We start from the raw sequence: 12,469 nt of genomic DNA on the forward strand, positions 1-12,469 counted from the left end.
CTTTGGTTTTTGCTCCTGAGAGCTATCTGCTTGTGTGCCCACACCACTAGCTAGACCACGCAATACTTAGCAAGCTGTTGCATCACATGATTATCGTGTGGCCATTGTCAATGCGAGGGTGGACTGTTTTGATACCTGCTTCTTCCCACTACATGTCAAAACTTTGGAACTCTCTACCTTCTCATGTCTTTCCCAATAGCTATGACATGGCACATTTCAAAAGATGTCTTTCACTGCCTTCAAAATTCATAAGTACTTTCCCTTGTCTTTGTTTTTTCCATTTCACATTTCTCTATATTTCAGTTAAGGCGCAGCCTTGATATGGACTTTTGTCCATGAATGGAGCTTTCACCATAAAAAATCCTATTTGCATGGACAAGGTGTGAAGTTTACTCATTTGCATAGTTTATTTATGAACACTAGAATTCTACATGAATGAACATGCAGGAGGGTGAAAGGCGTGCAAGGAATAGAGTGAATTGGAATGATGTGGTATACCGGGGTCGACGTGCTGTCAGTGGATTGAACCAGGGCATGTGAAGCGTCTGGGGTAAACCATGCAAAGTGTGTGGGGCCTGGATGTGGAAAGGGAGCTGTGGTTTCGGTGCATTATTACATGACAGCTAGAGACTGAATGTGAACGAATGGGGCCTTTGGTGTTTTTCCTAGCGCTACCTCGCACACATGAGGGGGGAGGGGGTTGTTATTCCATGTGTGGCGAGGTGGCGTTGGAAACAAATAAAGGCAGACAGTATGAATTATGTACATGTGTATATATGTATATGTCTGTGTGTGTATATATATGTGTACACTGAGATGTATAGGTATGTATATTGTGCATGTGTGGACATGTATGTGTATACATGTGTATGTGGGCGGGTTGGGCCATTCTTTCGTCTGTTTCCTTGCGCTACCTCGCAAACGCGGGAGACAGCGATAAAGCAAAATAAATAAATAAAATAAATATAGAATTCTACATGTGATAGTAAGGATTTGCAATTGTGCTGTTTTTCCAATCAGTTCAAATTGTGCATCACTTAATGTGAGAGATGCTTATTGGTCAGGCAGGTTTACCCTGCAGTCACTATGAAGCTCTCATTGAGTGAACAATAACTTCATGCACTTTGAGCATACATATATTGCATTGGGCTCTTAAAATTTTTCATCAGGGGTCCTTAATGCCCTGTTGATGCTCCTGCAAAGTAGAATGCTTATCAAGAAGATTTTCAGATTAGAAGAAGAGTTACATGTAATTAAGAAATAAGAGGAACGGAGCATCCTATCAGCACAACTTAAAACAACAGTGAACAAGGCCAGCATTTGCACCATATGTTAGAATGCTGACAAGATCAAGGAGACCATTGCAGAAGCTGCACCAATTTCAGCAAATTCAATAGCCCAAGTTCAAAGTGCACATTAGAAAAGATGAGGGAATTGAACATTGTAATGAAAGAGTGAAAGAACTTGAACTGTACTATACAGTGTAGAAAGAATAGAATGATATGGTGATTTACGCATACTGCAGATAGAAGGGATCAGAAAATTTTTGTTCAAATTTGTTTGCTGTTTCATGCAGTGTGAGACAGCATAAGGAATAAATGAAGAGTGGCCTCATTTGATCACAATAAGAAAATACCTTGGCATTAAGAAATTGGCAAAATGGAAGAAATAGAGTAAATAGATTTGCAAGTATTACTTGGGATTTCTTAGGTAAAGTCTCATTGTTGGTACTGTAGGCAGGTAGGTACTCTAACATAGTTGCTAGACACTAAAGGAGCTACAGTGAACAGCCTGCGACCTTGAGATGTTTAGATAATATAATCATCCTCAGATAATATAGCTAGTGATTTTTCACCTCAAGAATTGCCAAAAAAATGTTATATTATGACTAATTCCATTTCAGTTCTATCATTCCAAGATACACCTTAGTTCTGTGAAAAATATCTTAGAAATATCTTTCTTTGTCCTAATGACATGAACATATTTTATAGGATCTTCATTAACTGTTACCTGATAGATGTTTTGTGAATGGGTGCCTGTAACCATACAACTATGAGCCAGACAGTCTAAAGTCCTGGAGATGCTACTGCAGTTGTGACCAATTGGCAGCAGTCACTCAGCATGCTTAACCTCAGGTGCTTCTCAAGGTTTCAAACTTCCACAACAAGAAAATCTGAAAAGTGACTGAAACATATGTAAATATTCATTGTTTAAATTAGTTTATTAGTGTTTACTTGAACATTGAACATTATAAGTGTATGTATTTGAAATCTGAATAGTACTTATTTTGTGTTTAGTGATTTGTGAGAAAACAAGGATGATGGGCTGGACCCTTGCCTATCAGCAGTGATGCCAAGTGATTGTGGGCTGGACCCTGACCATTCAGCAGTGATGCCAAATGATGGTGAGCTGGACCCTGCCATGTCGACAGTGATGACAAGTGATGGTGGGCTAGACCCTGACCAGTTAGCATTGATGTCAAGTGATGGTGGGCTGCACCCTGACTTATCAGCATTGATGACAGGTGTTGGTTGGCTGGACCTTGACGTATCAACATTGATGACAAGTGATGGTGGGCTGGGCTTTGACGTATCGACATTGATGACAAGTGATGGTGGGCTGCGCTTTGATGTATCAACATTGATGACAAGTGATGGTAGGCTGGACCCTGACTTATCAGCATTTATGACAAGTGATGGTGGGCTGGACCTTGATGTACTAACATTGGTGACAAGTGATGGTGGGCTGGACCTTGATGTATCAACGCTGATGACATGTGATGGTGAGCTGGTCCCTGACATAACAACAGTAATGACAAGCGATGGTGGGCTGGACCCTGAGTTATCAGCATTGATGACAAGTGATGGTAGGCTGGACCCTGACTTATCAGCGTTGATGACAAGTGATGGTGGGCTGGACCTTGATATACCAACGTTGATGACAAGTGATGGTGGGCTGGACCCTGACATATCAACAGTGATGACAAGAGATGGTGGGCTGGACCCTGACATATCAACAGTGATGAAAAGCGATGGTGGGCTGGACATTGGCTTAGCATTGATGACAAGTGATGGTAGGCTGGACCCTGACTTATCAGCGTTGATGACAAGTGATGGTGGGCTGGACCTTGATATATCAACGTTGATGACAAGTGATGGTGGGCTGGACCCTGACATATCAACAGTGATGACAAGAGATGGTGGGCTGGACCCTGACATATCAACAGTGATGAAAAGTGATGGTGGGCTGGACATTGGCTTAGCAGTGATGACAAGTGATGGTGGGCTGGACCCTGACTTATCAGCATTGATGACAAGTGATGATGGCCTGGCCCTTGAACCCTGACTTATCAGCAGCGATGACAAGTGATGGTGGACTGGACCTTGACGTATCAGCATTGATGACAAGTGATGGTGGGCTGGACCTTGACATATCAACAATGATGACAAGTGATGGTGGGCTGGACCCTGACATATCAACAGTGAAGACAAGTGATGGTGGGCTGGACCTTAACGTATCAACGTTAATGACAAGTGATGGTGGGCTGGACCTTGACATATCAACAGTGATGACAAGTGATGGTGGGCTGGACCTTGACGTATCAGCATTGATGACAAGTGATGGTAGGCTGGACCTTGACATATCAACAGTGATGACAAGTGATGGTGGGCTGGACCTTGACGTTTCAGCATTGATGACAAGTGATGGTGGGCTGGACCTTGACATATCAACAGTGATGACAAGTGATGATGGGCTGGACCTTGAGGTATTAACATTGATGACAAGTGATGGTGGGCTGGACCTTGACATATCAACAGTGATGACAAGTGATGGTGGGCTGGACCTTGACGTATCAGCATTGATGACAAGTGATGGTGGGCTGGACCTTGACATATCAACAGTGATGACAAGTGATGATGTGCTGGACCTTGACGTATTAACATTGATGACAAGTGATGATGGGCTGGACCATGAAGAATTAACATTGATGACAAGTGATGGTAGGCTGGACCTTGACGTATTAACATTGATGACAAGTGATGATGGGCTGGACCTTGACGTATCAACAGTGATGACAAGTGATGGTGGGCTGTACCTTGATGGTGGGCTGGACCTAGACGTGTCAACAGTGATGACAAGTTATGGTGGGCTGGACCTTGACGTATCAACATTAATGACAAGTGATGGTGGGCTGGACCTTGACATATCAACAGTGATGACAAGTGATGGTGGGCTGGACCTTGATGGTGGGCTGGACCTTGACGTATCAGCATTGATGACAAGTGATGGTGGGCTGGACCTTGACGTATCAACAGTGATGACAAGTGATGGTGGGCTGGACCTTGACGTATCAGCATTGATGACAAGTGATGGTGGGCTGGACCTTGATGTATCAACAGTGATGACAAGTGATGGTGGGCTGGATCTTGACATATCAACAGTGATGATAAGTGATGGTAGGCTGGACCTTGATGAATTAACATTGATGACAAGTGATGATGGTCTGGACCATGAAGTATTAACGTTGATGACAAGTGATGATGGGCTGGACCATGAAGTAGTAACATTGATGACAAGTGATGGTGGGCTGGACCTTGACATATCAACAGTGATGACAAGTGATGGTAGGCTGGACCTTGACGTATTAACATTGATGACAAGTGATGATGGGCTGGACCATGAAGTATTAACAATGATGACAAGTGATGGTGGGCTGGACCTTGACGTATCAGCATTGATGACAAGTGATGGTGGGCTGGACCTTGACATATCAACAGTGATGACAAGTGATGGTGGGCTGGACCTTGACGTATCAGCATTGATGACAAGTGATGGTGGGCTGGACCTTGACATATCAGCAGTTATGACAAGTGATGGTAGGCTGGACCTTGACGTATTAACGTTGATGACAAGTGATGGTGGGCTGGACCCTGATTTATTGACATGGATGACGAAGTGATGGTGGGCTGGACCCTGATTTATCATCAGTGATGATATGTGATTGTGGGACTATAAATAAAGCAAAAAACAAGATATGAGAAATTGGACCCTTGAATGTGGGAGATGAGAATTAAAATTACACAATATGAGGTGATTTTAAGCACATTTGTTCACAAATACACACACACACACACACACACACACACACACACACACACACACACACACACACACATACACACAGAGTGCCAAGAGAATGGAAAAAGGTAGATGTAAGTGAGCTTGGGAAGGAGACTTGTGTGAGGAAGTACCAGGAGAGACTGAATACAGAATGGAAAAAGGTGAAAACAAAGGAAGTAAGGGGGGTGGGGGAGGAATGGGATGTATTTAGGGAAGCAGTGATGGCTTGCGCAAAAGATGCTTGTGGCATGAGAAGTGTGGGAGGTGGGCAGATTAGAAAGGGTAGTGAGTGGTGGGATGAAGAAGTAAGATTATTAGTGAAAGAGAAGAGAGAGGCATTTGGACGATTTTTGCAGTGAAAAAATGCAAATGAGTGGGAGATGTATAAAAGAAAGAGGCAGGAGGTCAAGAGAAAGGTACAAGAGGTGAAAAAGAGGGCAAGTGAGAGTTGGGGTGAGACAGTATCAGTAAATTTTAGGGAGAATAAAAAGATGTTTTGGAAGGAGGTAAATAAAGTGCATAAGACAAGGGAACAGATGGGAACTTCAGTGAAGGGCGCAAATGGAGAGGTGATAAAAAGTAGTGGTGATGTGAGAAGGAGATGGAGTGAGTATTTTGAAGGTTTGTTGAATGTGTTTGATGATAGAGTGGCAGATATAGGGTGTTTTGGTTGAGGTGGTATGCAAAGTGAGAGGGTTAGGGAAAATGATTTGGTAAACAGAGAAGAGGTAGTAAAATCTTTGCGGAGATGAAAGCTGGCAAGGCAACAGGTTTGGATGGTATTGCAGTGGAATTTATTAAAAAAGGGAGAGACTGTATTGTTGACTGGTTGGTAAGGTTATTTAATGTATGTATGATTCATGGTGAGGTGCCGGAGGATTGGCGGAATGCTTGCATAGTGCCATTGTACAAAGGCAAAGGGGATAAGAGTGAGTGCTCAAATTACAGAGGTATAAGTTTGTTGAGTATTCCTGGTAAATTATATGGGAGGGTATTGATTGAGAGGGTGAAGGCATGTACAGAGCATCAGATTGGGGAAGAGCAGTGTGGTTTCAGAAGTGGTAGAGGATGTATGGATCAGGTGTTTGCTTTGAAGAATGTATGTGAGAAATACTTAGAAAAGCAAATGGATTTGTATGTAGCATTTATGGATCTGAAGAAGGCATATGATAGAGTTGATAGAGATGCTCTGTGGAAGGTATTAAGAATATCTGGTGTGGGAGGCAAGTTGTTAGAAGCAGTGAAAAGTTTTTATCGAGAATGTAAGGCATGTGTACGTGTAGGAAGAGAGGAAAGTGATTGGTTCTCAGTGAATGTAGGTTTGCAGCAGGGGTGTGTGATGTGTCCATGGTTGTTTAATTTGTTTATGGATGGGGTCGTTAGGGAGGTGAATGAAAGAGTTTTGGAAAGAGGGGCAAGTATGCAGTCTGTTGTGGATGAGAGAGCTTGGGAAGTGAGTCAGTTGTTGTTCGCTGATGATACAGCGCTGGTGGCTGATTCATGTGAGAAACTGCAGAAGCTGGTGACTGAGTTTGGTAAAGTGTGTGAAAGAAGAAAGTTGAGAGTAAATGTGAATAAGAGCAAGGTTATTAGGTACAGTAGGGTTGAGGGTCAAGTCAATTGGGAGGTAAGTTTGAATGGAGAAAAACTGGAGGAAGTAAAGTGTTTTAGATATCTGGGAGTGGATCTGGCAGCGGATGGAACCATGGAAGCGGAAGTGAATCATAGGGTGGGGGAGGGGGCGAAAATCCTGGGAGCCTTGAAGAATGTGTGGAAGTCGAGAACATTATCTTGGAAAGCAAAAATGGGTATGTTTGAAGGAATAGTGGTTCCAACAATGTTGTATGGTTGCGAGGCGTGGGTTATGGATAGAGTTGTGTGCAGGAGGATGGATGTGCTGGAAATGAGATGTTTGAGGACAATGTGTGGTGTGAGGTGGTTTGATCGAGTGAGTAATGTAAGGGTAAGAGAGATGTGTGGAAATGAAAAGAGTGTGGTTGAGAGAGCAGAAGAGGGTGTTTTGAGATGGTTTGGGCACATGGAGAGAATGAGTGAGGAAAGATTGACCAAGAGGATATATGTGTCGGAGGTGGAGGGAACGAGGAGGAGTGGGAGACCAAATTGGAGGTGGAAAGATGGAGTGAAAAAGATTTTGAGTGATCGGGGCCTGAACATGCAGGAGGGTGAAAGGAGGGCAAGGAATAGAGTGAATTGGATTGATGTGGTATACCGGGGTTGACGTGCTGTCAGTGGATTGAATCAGGGCATGTGAAGCGTCTGGGGTAAACTATGGAAAGTTGTGTGGGGCCTGGATGTGGAAAGGGAGCTGTGGTTTCGGGGATTATTGCATAACATCTAGAGACTGAGATTGAACGAATGGGGCCTTTGTTGTCTTTTCCTAGCACTACCTCGCACACATGAGGGGTGAGGGGGATGGTATTCCATGTGTGGCGAGGTGGCGATGGGAATGAATAAAGGCAGACAGTGTGAATTGTGTGCATGGGTATATATGTATGTGTCTGTGTGTGTATATATATGTGTACATTGAGATGTATAGGTATGTATATTTGCGTGTGTGGACGTGTATGTATATACATGTGTATGGGGGTGGGTTGGGCCATTTTCTTTCATCTGTTTCCTTGCGCTGTATATATGTGTATGGATGGGTTAGGCCATTCCTCATCTGTTTCCTTGATCTACCTTGCTAACGTAGGAGACAGCGACTGAGTATACTAAAAGATAAAAGATATGTATGTACACAAGCTCTCCCCTACTTACAACTTATGTGACTTATGACCATCCGTATATACGACCAGAAAAGAAATCTAGATTAGGAAATAAAAATGATGACATATGAACTAAAGAATCTTAGATAAAAGGTATAAAGAAACTACAGAATCATAAAATAAAGCTGGTTAATAAAAAACGAGATAATTGTGATAGAAGCTGAGTAGGATAAAAGAATGTACAGGTATACAAATTCTACATGCCATGCTGACATATGTCTGACTTACATCCACTTTGAGATCTAACCAGTTGGTCAGAACAGAACTAGTATGTATGTTGGGAAGGGTATGTAAGTTTGAATGGAGAAAAATTGGAGGAAGTGAAGTGTTTTAGATATCTGGGAGTGGACTTAGCAGCAAATGGAACCATGTAAGTTGAAGTGAGTCACAGGGTGGGGGAGGGGGCAAAAGTTCTGGGAGTGATAAAGAATGTGTGGAAAAAAAACTTGATCTCGGAGAGCAAAAATGAGTATGTTTGAAGGAAAAGTAGTTGCAACAATATTATATGGTTGCAAGGCATGGGCTGTAGATAGGGTTATACAGAGGAGGGTAGATGTGTTGGAAATGAAATGTTTGAGAATGATGTGTGGTGTGAAGTGGTTTAATCGAATAAGTAATGAAAGGGTTATAGAGATATGTGGAAATAAAAAGAGTGTGGTTGAGAGAGCAGAAAAGGGTGTATTGAAATGGTTTTGACATATGAAGAGAATGACTGAGGAAAGGTTGACAAAGAGATGTATGTGTCAAAGGTGGGGGGAACAAGGAGAAGCGGGAGACCAAATTAGATAAGGAATAATGAAGTGAAAAAGATTTCGAGCAATCGGGGCTTGAACGAACAGGAGGGTGAGAGACTTGCAAGGAATAGAGTGGATTGGAACGATGTATACTGGGGTCGACGTGCTGTCAATGTACTGAACCAGGGCATGTGAAACATCTGGGGTAAGCCATGGAAAGGTGTGTGGGGCCTGGAAGTGGATAAGGAGCTGTAGAACAAATGTGTCCTTTTTTGTCTATTTTCCTAGTGCTTCCTCACTGAAGTGGGGGGTACTGATGCTGTTTCCTGTGGGTCATGGTGGTGCTGGTGGTAGATGAAGGCAAGCAAGTATGAATATGTACATGTGTATATATGTATATGTCTGTGTATGTGTATATTTATGTGAGTCAGTGTTGTTTGCTGATGATACAGCGCTGATGGCTGATTCGGGTGAGAAACTGCAGAAGCTGGTAACTGAGTTTGGTAGAGTGTGTGAAAGAAGAAAGCTGAGAGTAAATGTGAGTAAGAGCAAGGTTATTAGGTTTAGTAGGGTTGAGGAACAAGTCAATTGGGAGGTAAGTTTGAATGGAGAAAAACTGGAGGAAGGGAAGTGTTTTAGATTTCTTGGAGTTGATTTAGCAGTGGATGGAACCATAGAAGCGGAAGTGAGTCACAGGGTGGGGGAGTTGGCAAAGGTTTTGGGAGCATTAAAGAATGTGTGGAAGGTGAAAACATTATCTTGGAGAGCAAAAATGGGTATGTTTGAAGGAATAGTGGTTTCAACGATGTGATATGGTTGCGAGGCATGGGCTATAGAGAGGGTTGTGCGGAGGAGGGTGGATGTGTTGGAAATGAGATGTTTGAGGACAGTATGTGGTGTGATATGGTTTGATTGAGTAAGTAATGAAAGGGTAAGAGAGATGTGTGGTAGTAAAAAGCTTGTGGTTGAGAGAGCAGAAGAGGGTGTTTTGAAATGGTTTGGTCACATGGAGAGAATGAGTGAGGAAAGATTGACCAAGAGGATATATGTGTCAGAGGTGGAGGGAATGAGGAGAAGTGGAAGACCAAATTGGAGGTGGAAAGATATAGTGAAAAAGATTTTGAGCATTTGGGGCCTGAACGCACAGGAGGGTGAAAGGCATGCAAGGAATAGAGGGACTTGGAACGATGTGGTATACCGGGGTTGACGTACTGTCAATGTCTCCCTGTTTCGCTGTCTCCCGCGTTTGCGAGGTAGCGCAAGGAAACAGATGAAAGAAATGGCCCAACCCACCCCCATACACATGTATATACATACGTCCACACACGCAAATATACATACCTACACAGCTTTCCATGGTTTACCCCAGACGCTTCACATGCCTTGATTCAATCCACTGACAGCATGTCAACCTCAGTATACCACATCTCTCCAATTCACTCTATTCCTTGCCCTCCTTTCACCCTCCTGCATGTTCAGGCCCCGATCACACAAAATCTTTTTCACTCCATCTTTCCACCTCCAATTTGGTCTCCCTCTTCTCCTCGTTCCCTCCACCTCCGACACATATATTCTCTTGGTCAATCTTTCCTCACTCATTCTCTCCATGTGCCCGAACCATTTCAAAACACCCTCTTCTGCTCTCTCAACCACGCTCTTTTTATTTCCAAACATCTCTCTTACCCTTACGTTACTTACTCGATCAAACCACCTCACACCACATATTGTCCTCAAACATCTCATTTCCAGCACATCCATCCTCCTGCGCACAACTCTATCCATAGCCCACGTCTCGCAACCATACAACATTGTTGGAACCATTATTCCTTCAAACATACCCATTTTTGCTCTCCGAGATAATGTTCTCGACTTCCACACATTCTTCAAGGTTCCCAGAATTTTCGCCCCCTCCCCCACCCTATGATCCACTTCTGCTTCCATGGTTCCATTCACTGCCAGATCCACTCCCAGATATCTAAAACACTTCACTTCCTCCAGTTTTTCTCCATTCAATTTCACCTCCCAATTGACTTGACCCTCAACCCTACTGTACCTAATAACCTTGCTCTTATTCACATTTACTCTTAACTTTCTTCTTTCACACACTTTACCAAACTCAGTCACCAGCTTCTGCAGTTTCTCACATGAATCAGCCACCAGCTCTGTATCATCAGCGAACAACAACTGACTCACTTCCCAAGCTCTCTCATCCCCAACAGACTTCATACTTGCCCCTCTCTCCAAAACTCTTGCATTCACCTCCCTAACAACCCCATCCATAAACAAATTAAACAACCATGGAGACATCACACACCCCTGCCGCAAACCTACGTTCACTGAGAACCAATCACTTTCCTCTCTTCCTACACGTACACATGCCTTACATCCTCGATAAAAACTTTTCACTGCTACTAACAACTTGCCTCCCACACCATATATTCTTAATACCTTCCACAGAGCATCTTTATCAACTCTATCATATGCCTTCTCCAGATCCATAAATGCTACATACAAATCCATTTGCTTTTCTAAGTATTTCTCACATACATTCTTCAAAGCAAACACCTGATCCACACATCCTCTACCACTTCTGAAACCACATATATATATATATATATATATATATATATATATTATATATATATATATATATATATATATATATATATATATATATATATATATATATATATATATATATATCCCTGGGGATAGGGGAGAAAGAATACTTCCCACGTATTCCCTGCGTGTCGTAGAAGGCGACTAAAAGGGGAGGGAGCGGGGGGCTGGAAATCCTCCCCTCTCACCTTTTTTTTTTTTTTTTTTTTTTTTTTTTTTTTTTTTCCAAAAGAGGGAACAGAGAAGGGGCCCAGGTGAGGATATTCCCTCAAGGGCCCAGTCCTCTGTTCTCAACGCTACCTTGCTAATGCGGGAAATGGCGAATAGTATGAAAGAAAGATATATATATATATATATATATATATATATATATATATATATATATATATATATATATATATATATATATGTATATATATATATATATATAATTTTTTTTTTTTTCATACTATTCGCCATTTCCCGCATTAGCGAGGTAGCGTTAAGAACAGAGGACTGGGCCTTTGAGGGAATATCCTCATATGGCCCCCTTCTTTGTTCCTTCTTTTGGAAAATTTAAAAAAAAATGAGAGGGGAGGATTTCCAGCCCCCCGCTCCCTTCCCTTTTAGTCGCCTTCTACGACATGCAGGGAATACGTGGGAAGTATTCTTTCTCCCCTATATATATTTATCTATTTATTCATTTTGCTCTGTCGCCGTCTCCCGCGCCAGCGAGGTAGTGCAAGGAAACAGACGAAAGAATGGCCCAACCCACCCACACACACATGCACATACATACACGTCCACACACACCACATATACACACCCATACATCTCAACGTATACATATATATACACACACAGACATATACATATATACCCATGTACATAATTCATACTGTCTGCCTTTATTCATTCCCATCGCCACCCCGCCACACATGGAATAACAACATCCTTCCCCCTCATGTGTGTGAGGTAGTGCTAGGAAAAGACAACAAAGGCCCTATTCGTTCACACTCAGTCTCTAGCTGTCATGTAATAATGCAGCGAAACCACAGCTCCCTTTCCACATCCAGGCCCCACAGAACTTTCCATGGTTTACCCCCATACGCTTCACATGCCCTGGTTCAATCCATTGACACCATGTCGACCCCAGTATACCACATCGTTCCAATTCACTCTATTCCTTGCACGCCTTTCACCCTCCTGCATGTTCAGGCCCCGATAACT

At 42.7% G+C, this 12,469-nt stretch overlaps 1 protein-coding gene across 5 annotated transcripts in view; it reads left to right on the top strand.

Annotated features, from left to right (window-relative positions):
* Rich (Guanine nucleotide exchange factor subunit Rich) overlaps positions 1-12,469 on the top strand; it is a 349,449-nt gene that overhangs the window by 58,474 nt on the left and 278,506 nt on the right. The gene's annotated exons all lie outside the window — the stretch shown is intronic.

This window comes from Panulirus ornatus, chromosome 17 (genome assembly GCF_036320965.1).
Source record: "Panulirus ornatus isolate Po-2019 chromosome 17, ASM3632096v1, whole genome shotgun sequence".
NCBI classification, from domain to species: domain Eukaryota; kingdom Metazoa; phylum Arthropoda; class Malacostraca; order Decapoda; family Palinuridae; genus Panulirus; species Panulirus ornatus.